Source organism: Mastomys coucha, unplaced genomic scaffold, assembly GCF_008632895.1.
Source record: "Mastomys coucha isolate ucsf_1 unplaced genomic scaffold, UCSF_Mcou_1 pScaffold4, whole genome shotgun sequence".
Taxonomy (NCBI): Eukaryota; Metazoa; Chordata; class Mammalia; order Rodentia; family Muridae; genus Mastomys; species Mastomys coucha.
Window position 1 is genome coordinate 4,136,348 of NW_022196910.1, and position 11,229 is coordinate 4,147,576.

The following is an 11,229-nucleotide window of genomic DNA, read 5'->3' on the forward strand; positions in this document are numbered from 1 at the left end:
TAATTATGTAAGTTATCGCAATTTAAATGTTTACAGTAATTATTTTAGTACATACTTAATATCTCTTTAGACATAAATAAGGATGATTTATAAAATTTAACAATAATCAGAAAGTGTTTTTCAAAAGGATTTCCTTTAATTTGTAGATAGATATAAAGCTCAAATTGCCAATATACTTATTAAGAGCATTAACCCAGGTCATTAAATAAAAATAAGCATATCTGTAAAAAAGTACTACATAAGAAGGTGCATAGAAACATGCATCTACACACACTTTCTGAAAGGATGTAAACTACTTAGGGTACTGTCATCTCTTCAGATTTCCTTCATTAGTGAAGAGCAGGACTTCTGAAGTCCAGCTGCTACTGCAGAAAGATGACTAAGGCAACTACAGGCAAAAAGCATGTGTATGATGCACAAAAAGTATCTATTCCAAAAGTGATGGTATGTAATGATAGCAGGATGACACTGGAAAGGCTTGGAGCGTCTGGAAATAAGTCAGAGATGGTGTCACTGACAGGACCTGATAGTGCAGAATCTCTTAAAACGCACACTTTCACTGCTATACTGTTTATAGGTCTACATTTTGTAACAGCCAAACAATTTTGGAATCCAGTTATTTCTAGAACCTAGTGTAAAACAGACACATTCTAAATATGGAATGTTTAACACACCCTGGTGTTTTTCTTTGTAAATGAGTCTTCCTATTTCTCCATTTTTATCATATTGCATAAGCTGAAATTTTATCAGTATGGAAAGGTTCTTTTTTTCCAAGCAGAACTCCGTCTCCTTCAGTTCCCTTTTTTCGTACTTTATAGTGGGTCCACAAGTTTATTGTGCACATGCATTAAACCTTTAAAGTATTTCACAGTCTTAACTCTTAATTCTAAAGTAGGATCTTCATCACAGGCAAAAATAGTTTGCGGGTGCTGCTGGAAAGCTGAAACAGTTCACATGTGATTGACGAAAGCTGAAACAGTTCACATGTGATTGACTCCTTCTTCAGTGGCTTTGTACAGTGCAAATGCCTTGTGTGCTCCTGCTACGAGGATCATCACCTCCCTAGCATCCGTCACTGTCCCCATACCAACAGTTAGAGCCATGGTTAGCACTTTCGATAAATCTCCATCAAAATATTTAGCGTTTGCCAAAATGGTATCCATTGCTAGAGTCTTTATTCTCGTTCTTGATACTAAACTGGATCCTGGCTCATTGAAAGCAATATGGCCATCTAGACCTATTCCTCCCACAAAAAGATGGATTCCTCCGGCTTCTTTGATTTTCTCCTCAAACACATCACACTCTGCCTGAAGATCTGCAGCGTTGCCATCAAGGATGTGAACATGGTTGGGATTTATGTCAATATACTTAAAGAAGTTATTCCACATGTAAGAATGGTAACTTTCAGGATGGTTTCTTGGAAGTCCCACATATTCATCCATGTTAAAAGTCTTCACATATTTAAATGAAAGGTTTCCACTCTTGTGGTACTCTATTAGTTTTCATAACATCCTAAAGCTGTGCTCCCTGTTGGTAAACCTAGTGAAAAGTATCGGTCCTGTCCAGGTTTGAATTTTATGATACGATTGCAGATGCACTTGGCTGCCCATTCGCTGGCCAAGTCATAGTTATCAAGAATTACAAGCCTCGTTATTGGTGATGCACAGCTCTTAGTCCAAGAGGTTGAAACCGGCGGACCTACAGCGTCATCCAACAACTGAACAGCAGGCGCTAACACACCCAGCAACCTGCCAGCGACTCCAGCTGGTGAGGATTGAGGAAGCCTGAGAACCCGGATCTGTTTAGTTCTGTAAGTCTCCGCTGCCACAGCCACCTTTGCTAGAAGTGCCCCAAGCTGGAGACAATTTGGGATGGAGCCAGAATGCAGAGGCTTACAGGGAAAGATGCACCAGAGTCCAGAAGGGTCAGCTGTGTCTGGTTGGCCCTGGAGATGCCTGATGGCTGGAGAGGGCAGAAGCAACTCTTCATGGTGGGCACATGGCTCTGAGAATAAAGAAACCCTTAATTCTGAACACTTAATGCTTAGCATGGCATAGAGGAGAGATCTAGAAGGGTCTGTGACATATGTAGGTCACGTTTGGGACTTAAATGGAATCACACTGAGATGCCAATCTGGGATTAACTGAAGAGCACACTGTTACACACTGAGCTGTGGCATGTCGGGGAATGCCATGTGTGTTCTTTATGACTGGTTATGATAACATGTGCCACTTTCAAATGTACCAGGATGTATCAGGACATGTCAGAGTGCCACATTGATGGTGTGTCCTAGGTCTTTGCAAAGGCCTGTAGAGTGTTTTTACTAGTCTAAGATGTGGAAGACATGGCAGACCATGTAGCCACCATGGGAAAGTGTACTGCAGCATGTTGTGCCCTGTCAGGTGACCTTTGTTCTCCCTGCTGCTGTGGCCTGGTCTGGTCCTGCCTCACCTCTTTCCTCTTCCCTGCTCCCTTTGTTCCTGTCCCTTTCCTGCCTTCCTGTGTTTGGAGGGGAAGTGGAAAGCCCTGGGGCTGGGAGTTCTCATACCACCCATAGTTTATTTGACATCCTCTTCCTGGCCCCTGATTGTTCACCTTCATGGCAACTTTGGTGGCCCCAAAGGTTATGATTTTCTATGGCTTCCTGGAGCCCTGGCTGGGTGAGTACTTCGAGGTGAGGGTCAGTAGACACCCTGTGGGTCAGAGGAAGGGTCCACCTTTGCCCATTGCTATTGCTGCTCTCCGAGGGGTTGGGCTCTTTCTGAGTTCTGGTGACAAGTGGAGCTACCATCCTTGTCTGCTGTCACCTGCCTTCCACTTTGACATCCTGAAGCCCCAAGTGAAGAGTGGTTCACAACCAGAGTGTGAACATCCTGCACCTGATTCCTCAAACCCAGGGTCCCATGTAGAGCTTTACTGAAAACGGAATGGCTTCAGATGGAGGTAGTCTGAAGGTGCAATTCTCTAGATGCCTTGCAGACAGCAGCTCTCCTTTTCAAGCCTTGCTATCTCCATCTTTAAAATGAGAATAATAATCTGTACTTAAAAGGTGATCAGGAGAACACCATGGAGTCATGCTCCTAGCATTTAGATGGGGCTTATAGCACACCAATATTTACTTTCTTTTGTAGAAGTTTTAGAAAGTCAACATGTTAATAGTGAGTATTGCATCGTAGGTCTTTCTACTTAATATATCAGTCTTGGTTCAATTCATTGACCTTTAAGCTGGGCATGGTTACATGCATTTGTATTCCTGGCACTGGGAAGACTAAGGCAGAATTGTGAGTTCAAGGTCAGTCAGGTCTTGGGTATAGTTCCATTCTAGCTAGCTAGCCTGGCATACACGAGGCCCTGGCTTCTGTCAGCAGTAGTTTACTGGCCTTACTATGCCAACCATACCTTCCCCCTTCATCTCTTACCATCCCGAGGGAATCATTGTTTTGCTAAAATGGATAGATGCTGGTTCCAAGACAAGAAGCAGAATGCTTAGTGTCTCTTGAAGCTGCATATCAGCACCAGCAGGACAGGGTTATTTTCACAGCACTCTTCAGGCTAGAACAAGTTCTCAGTTCAGTTCCGACTGAGGACCTGGGGAGATGGGCTCCACCTCCCAATACACGGCCTCTCCAAATTTCATTGCGAAGGCTGAGGATGGAGAAACTGTGAATACCTAGGGCCATTTCTGTAGCCACTTACCACTGTGCTAGTGATTGTGAGAATTGGGCTAACACTTATTGAGTGCCTACTGTACACTAGTTCCATGAACTCTATGGTCTGTTGCAGTTTCTGCATTGGTCGGGATGGATGGCCAGCTAAGGTCCTGGTGAGCAGGGTGGGAATCAAGACTGCCTCATGTCAGGCTTGGGAGCCCTCAGACACTGGATGAGTTGAGGGTCTCACGTTATGTCCAGGATGAACACGGAAAGGAGCTGTCAGATGAGAACATTTGGGCAGAAGCTGACACTTTCATGTTTGGAGGTGAGGGTTCCTGTGCAGCCGGAGAGGAAGCATGGCCTCATGGAGAAGACTGATTATGTCCTTGGTCTTTTGTGACTCTGCCCCAAGCTCAGATATTCTTCTCTTGTCTCCTTTCATCCTACATCTACCCATCCAGCACTTTCTACTCCCCCAGCACTGTCCATCCTGCGGTACTGAGGTAGCCAGGGATCCATTTTTGCTTGTGTGTCCCTCAGGACATGCACTCTCTTCAATCCTGTACAATCTGGCGAGGCACCCAGAATACCAGTTGTGCTGCTGGTGGGAGGTGCAGGAGCTCCTGAGAGATGTCAATCCTGAGGAGATTGAATGGTGAGCATGGTACTTTGTGATCTCTCCTCCTGTTATTATAACTGTAAGCTACCATGCTGGGTGCTACTTTTGATTTTTTTGATAGAGTAGCCTGGAATTCATTATCTTAATGCCTCTACATCCAGGGGACGACATACCCAGTTTGGATATCGCTTTATCCCATTAATTAATTATTCATTTAATTTGTATATAGCATGTTAGGATTCATTATGGCATTTCAAACCTAATTTGTTTTTCTTGATTCTCGTCCTCATCTCTAGCATCATTCCAATGACCTCTTTTACCCTGCCACTGCTTGCTTATATTCTACATTCTACATCTCTTCTTTTGTGTTTGACCTGATTGAAATCCTAGAATATAACCTTTGGGTCACATGTCATTTGCCTGTTGATTTGCAAGAATTCCTGATCGTATGTGTGTGTGTGCATACATCTCTCTCTGTCTCTCTGTCTCTCTGTCTCTCTCTCTCTCTCTCTCTCTCTCTCTCTCTCTCTCTCTCACACACACGCACACAAACATTGCTGAATCTCTCTCCTCTGAATGACAATTTGGTCCTGTTTTCTGTTTAAATATGCTTGGCCTATGAGAAATAACACTAATAGGAGATATTCCCTTGTTGGAATACATGTGGTCTTGTTGGAGGAAGTGTTTCAAGCTTTAAGGTCTTTCCTGAAGCTCTATCTAGTGTGAAATTACAGACCCTCCTACTGATTGGCTGCAGAAAAGAGGTTCTTCCTGGTGCCCTTCCATTCAAGATGTAGAACTCTTGGCTCCTCCAACAAGACTCTGCCTGCATGATGCCATGTTTCCCTCCATGATGATAATGGACTGAACTGCTGAAACCATAAGCCAGCCCAATTAAATGTTTGCTTTTATAAGAATTGCCTTTGTCACGGTGTCTCTTTATAGCAATAAGATGCTAAGATAGTCTCTTAATAGACAGAAATTACATTTCATGCATACTTACCCCTTTTTTATTTATTCTTACATTTTTTGTCCTCTTATAATTTCAAACATTCTTACTGCTAAGTCATAAAAATACTGCTTAGCCCTTCACCTGTCTGACAGAGATTAGTCCAAGGAAGACTTGGGAAATTCTTAAAGTTGCAGATTAGGAGGATCATTTCTGCTCTTGCACTGAGCATACTACTGTGACCAGTTTAAAGTAATGTATTGTGCATCATGAAATAAATGAAGAGAACAATTTAAATATTCTTACCACAAGGAAATGACAAATCTTTGAAGTGTCAGATATGTTACTTAAAATTAAAGGTTTAGTGCTTTAGATGTAGGGAGAAAATCTGCCCTATATTTGGAGGACACAAGCATTTCCCCCCTTTTTTTTGAGACAGCTTCTCATTAAAGTCATAGTGGCTTCCAACCTGCTGTGTATCTGAGGTTAGCCTCCTGCCTCCACCTCCTCAGAGCTGCAATTCCACACCTGGTTAAATTAGCACATTTTGCTTGCTTCTTGTTAGTTTTTTTTTGAAACCCTTCATCTAATCTATCTATCTGCTTTTCAATAGTGTTCCGACTGTCTTCAGAAGATGCCATGATTTTAGGTACTCATGAGCCCACCCCATGTTGGATTCCACATGTTTCATGTTTTTGTTATGCAGAGACATATGGGAGTTATTCTCATTTTTACTACTATGGGTTTGTAAAAGGGTTTTGGTAATTAGCAGGTGGGCTCCTTCTATTATTACACATTTATTATTTACTTATAGACAAAGACTTATTATAGACTATGTGCTGGGATTCAAAGTATATACCAACATGCCTGGCTCCCTCTTTTATTTTTAGATTGTCTTATCTTGGTAAACTTTAACTCTTCCAATTAGAACATGCTTTTTGAGTAGAGACACAGTTCAGTTGTGGGTACTTGCTAGTGTGCAAGCTCTGTGATGCCCAATGTTGGAAAAGAAAGATTGTCAAGTTCCTACCCAAAAGAAAAATAAAAGAAAGAAAGAGAGAGAGACACACACAGAAAAAGAAAAAAGGGAAAGAAAGGATAAGATGTCAAGTAAAAGGGTGTTCATCAGAAAGGGGAAGAGGACGAAATGGTCAAAAGAGGGTAGGGTACTGGAGGGTGAACCTAGTCAAAATACTTATAAATCTATGAAAAATGTCAACAAATTCTAAAAAGAAGACAACTCTGGCAAGAGTTTTATTGGATGATATTGAAAATGTTGACTATTTAAAAAAATGTGACACATTTATAATAGATTATGCTAACCTTGAATATGGAATTAATCTAAGTCTTCAAAGAATCTTCCAGCATGTCTTAGGGTTCTACTGCTGTGAAGTGTCACCATGAACAAGGCGACATACAAAGAATGCCTTTAGTTAAAGGTTTGCTTACAGCTTCAGGGGGTGAGTCCATTATCATTATCAAGCATGTTGGCAGGTAGGTAGGCACCGTGCTGGAGAGGGAGCTGAGAGTTACATCCTGATTTCCAGGTGGGAGAGAGAGAGAGAGAGAGAGAGAGAGAGAGAGAGAGAGAGAGAGAGAGAGAGAGAGAGAGAGAGAGACTGACTCAGAGAGACAGAGACAGAGAGACTGGGTGAGACTAAGCTTAGGCACGATATGAGTTTTTCAAAGCTCAGAGCCCTATCCCAGGGATACACCCCTTCCAACAAGGCCACATCTCCTAGTGCTTCCCAAATTGGATACCAACTGGGGATTAAACAAATATATGAGCCTATAGGGGCCATTCTTATTCAAACCATCACACTGTATTTTAAGGATTTTTTCTTCTACAAATTTAAATTAAGTTAATTTATTAGTGTGTGTGTGTGTGTGTGTGAACCTGGAATTTATGTAATTAAGCTTGGTGGCAGGTGCCTTTATCATCTGAGCTGTCTCTTCAGCCCAGGATGCAGCATTTCTTGTAGCCTAAGGTGGCCTTTAACTCCTGATCCTCCTGCCTCTACTTCCTGAGAGCTGAATGTCCCCTCACCTAGGTCACTGAATAAATGTTTTAAAGCCTTTTCATTTTGAATTTATGGAAACATTTAAAGATATCATTTAAAGGGTGAGTTTTTTTTCAACTAACAACTTCAATTTTTAATAATAGAAACAATTTTGCCATTCCAGACACAATTTCAGGGGAGAAAAACAAATCTGCCCTATAAAAATAAAACTTAAAGTCATCAACATTATAAATATAGCTTTTAACTTTAGATTTAAAAAGCTCCCTGCAGCCACCCTTCATTTACCACCGTTTCTGTACCATCACATTCTGAAGAGAAAACAGTATTACAGCCAAGCTTAGTTTCGTTTTACCGAAGGATCTGAACAACGGTTTAAAAAAAAAATCTTTGGCCTCTAGGGTTCTTTTTCTTCCTTTATGCTTTAAAAAACTGCTGCTGTAGTAACCAGTGTTTGGAGAGAACATCGGTCTTCAGGAACCTCAGATTGGCATATCTTCAGTACAGTGACATTTCTCAAGGTGTAATGCACAGGCCATGGAGCAGGGTTGGAGGAATACAGAGGAGGGTGCTGCTTCATACAGTCTACTTCAAGTAAAAAAAAAAAAAAAAATCGCAGATACCCACCAGCTGCGGCTGCTTTAGGTTCTAACAGTGTCTTCATTTGAGAAACTAATGCTTCACAAACGCTAAGCGCACTGTGAGGAGTACTTGGAAGACCAGGTGGTGGCACACAAGAGCCCAAGCCGTAGTCTAAATGGTGAATCCTGTACAAGAACCATGAAGGCGCTCCCTGAACGACAAAGGCGGCATGTCGGATGGCAATGCCACTAAACCTCACAAAGAAGAAATCACATGCAAAATTAAACAAGACGTGCCACTCATATTTTACAGCTAGCTCTACTTTTATGTTTTCCAACTCTTCCTAATAGCTTCGAAGATCCGAATGTCCCTGGAGCTTGCGTAGCATAACCCACACTTGGATCTGCCTCCCACGGGGCGACATTCTCTGACAAGTCAGGAGAGCCACCGTGAAGGGACAGAATCTCCATCAAAGGCACGGTTCCTAGAAAGGCAAACAGCTGGAGCACCTTGGAATTTCCAAAAAGATTCCATCGGATGTCACCGTGTTAACAACTTCTTGGGAATTTATAAACAACAAAATCTACCTAGACTAGAGACAGACCAACTGTAAGGCCCCTCCGGAAGCACGGAAGCACGGAACACCGTTCCCTCAGCTCTCCGAGGACTTGTAAGCTGCTGCATAGAGTGAGGCCACTGCACCTGTCTATTGCACATGTGTCTCTTCTGTTGGAAGGGACATGCACGCTTGTGTTAAAATAGTTCCATAATGAACGACTGTTGTGCAGTCAGCTAGGTGTGGACTTTCCTTCCTTGGGGCACTTAGTTAATTAAGTCTCTGAAGAGGCAAGGATGCGGTAGGACCCCGCCTTTAATCAACATCCCTGTCTTCTACTTTGTAAGAATAACTTTGGAGAGTGATTGGGGCTGGTGGGGCTGTTGGGGGTGGGAACAGGGTGAGGGAGGCAGGGAAAAAGAAAGGGTGCAATAAAGGGGAAGAGGGTGATTGTCACAAAGTGTGCTGTGAGCCCTGGCCTTGCTACCTTTTCTAGCTAACAGCTGAGGCTGCCGCCCTTACTCAAACTCCTTTTTAACTCTGAGAGCAACCTCTGGGGGGTGAGGGGGACCTACATGAACAGGAATCAGCACATGGTCAGGCCCCACCTACACAGAGAAGCTAAACCCCAGGCCATCCACTCCATGCCAGGGTCTCGGAACAGATGCACAGGTCTGGTCTAGCTAAAGCAAGCCTACCTGCGGACACCTTGGTCAAGGTTAAATCCGCTGTGGGTGGACTGCAGATCCCTTCTTTGGACTTAGCTCCTGGCTCTTTGGCTCTGACCCCACATTTTACCACTAGCAAATTAAGCAATCTTTAACTGAGCTCAACATCGACTCTAAATGCTCTTAGCTCCTTTACAGACAAATACACCTTTCTCCTCTAACACTAACTTAGAAGCCACACTACCTCCTGAGCCCTGGGCTCTTGCCTTCCCTCTACCTTCCCAACTTCCTCTTTTCTTTCTTTGTCAAAACCTTTCCGAAATCTTTTCCCAATCCCCCAGAATTCCTAAATTCCTGTGTCCTTCAGTTCATGTGGGTAGACTGCTCTAACAGAGAACAAAACAAGCAGGTAGTTTCAACGTAGGACAAGTACTTAGAGATGGCTTAATAAAACTTTAAAGCTCATCTTCGCATCCTGAAGCTTCCCAAAATCACATCATTAAAATAACTAGAAGAAGACGACAGGGAGCATCAGTCCAGAGTTCATGCTTCCAAGCACTCCAGGATGTGCCTGAAGACCACAGGCTCACAGCTTGCAAGAGGTAACATCGCTAAAACAGAACAAGCTTGCGGAGGGAGTCCCATGTTGTGCCAATGCTTTGTGAGGCGCGGGATGCTGTGTGACCAGGCTTTGAGAACTGTGTCTACAGAGAAAAGAGGAAGACCCTAGCGTGGCGGGGCATGAAGACAGCTCTCCGAGAAGACAGGCAACCAATGCGGCACTCTCATGAGTCCCGAGCTGTCCCTTCAGGACAGCACCCTGGAAGAGCACCCTGCCTTAGGCAGGCTTCCACACCTCACCCAGGGCTTCCTCCAGCTTCTGCCTGTAGGCTGTGTAGCCTCGCTTCAGGCTTTGCAGCTGCTCATCCTCTTCCTTGTCCAAGATTCGCAAGAAGTTCAGCAGCTCCGGTAGGCTGAAGGCTTCCTACTCTCCAATTTCGTGTTCTTGAAGAACAAAACTAAGTATGTCGGTTCTGGGCCCTGCTACCAAATGCAGATACAACGAGTGTTCCAGGTCGGAGAGCTTGCAGGTATGCACTAGGTCTTCCCTGTGACAACGTTTATAAAGCGCAAACTTGGTGGGGCTCTCTGTCACCAGAAACTTCTTGAGCAGAGCTTCGATCACTTCTCCCACGGTGTTTGTGCTGTTGATGTGAAGCGTGTTCATACATCCACTGCTACTGGGGCCAGGAGCGGGCTGGGCAAGTTTGCAGAGTTCCATCTGCACCTTAATGAAGCCAGTGTAGGTCCCGTTTGAATTTAGGGTCATCTTCAGCCTGTCTGTGACGGCTGCGTTATACTTCTGAACTTTCTCTCTGATTTCCTCTTTGCTCAGATAATTGTGGGTTTCCTTCTCTTTCACCACATCCAACTGACCCAAACGGGGACTTGCCCGGAGGCGCTCTCCTGAAGAAGGAGGTCCTGGCGGTGAAGAAAAAGTCCTCAGCGTCCTCCTAGAGGCTGCTGTAGCCACTGCTCATGCTGCTGGTCCAGTTGCGCGCAGGGGGCCTCCCGGGGGGCAGGCAGCCAGGCCAGGGTGCAGTGCCCGCTGGCCAGCCTTCTTGCTGCAGCTGCGGCCACTACTCAAGTCGCCGGCCAGTCCCCTCCTGCAGTCTCCCTGTGATTTTCATTTTTATTTATTTATTTATTTAGATATTTTCTTTATTTACATGTAATTTTCTCCTTTCCCAGTTTTCCCTCCAAAAAACAAAGAAACAAACAAAAACAACAAAAACAAACCCTTGTTGCCTCCCCCTTCCCCATGCCTGCCACCCCACCCTCTCCCACTTATTGGCCTTGGTATCCCCCTACACTGGGGCACAGAACCTTCGCAGGGCTGAGGTTCTCTCCTCCTATTGATGATCGACTTTACAATCCTCTACTATACACCTGCTGCCAGAACAATCAGACCCCTCCATGTGCAGTCTTTGGTTGGTGGTTGAGACCCTGGGAGCTCTAAGGATACTAGTTAGTTCCTATTGTTGTTCGTCCTAAGGGGCTGCAAACCCCTCAGCTCCATAGGTCCTTTCTCTAACTCCTTCACTGGGGTCCCTGAACTCAGTTCGATGGATGGCTGTGAGCCTCTACATCTGTATTAGTCAGGTACTGTCAGAGCCTCTCAGG

The 11,229-nt window shown here is 44.2% G+C and overlaps 2 pseudogenes; both read right to left on the reverse strand.

Annotated features, from left to right (window-relative positions):
- Positions 1–812: 812 nt before the first annotated feature.
- Positions 813–2,601, reverse strand: LOC116076499 (annotated as a pseudogene).
- A 6,998-nt stretch (positions 2,602–9,599) lies between these two features.
- Positions 9,600–10,586, reverse strand: LOC116076587 (annotated as a pseudogene).
- Positions 10,587–11,229: the final 643 nt, after the last annotated feature.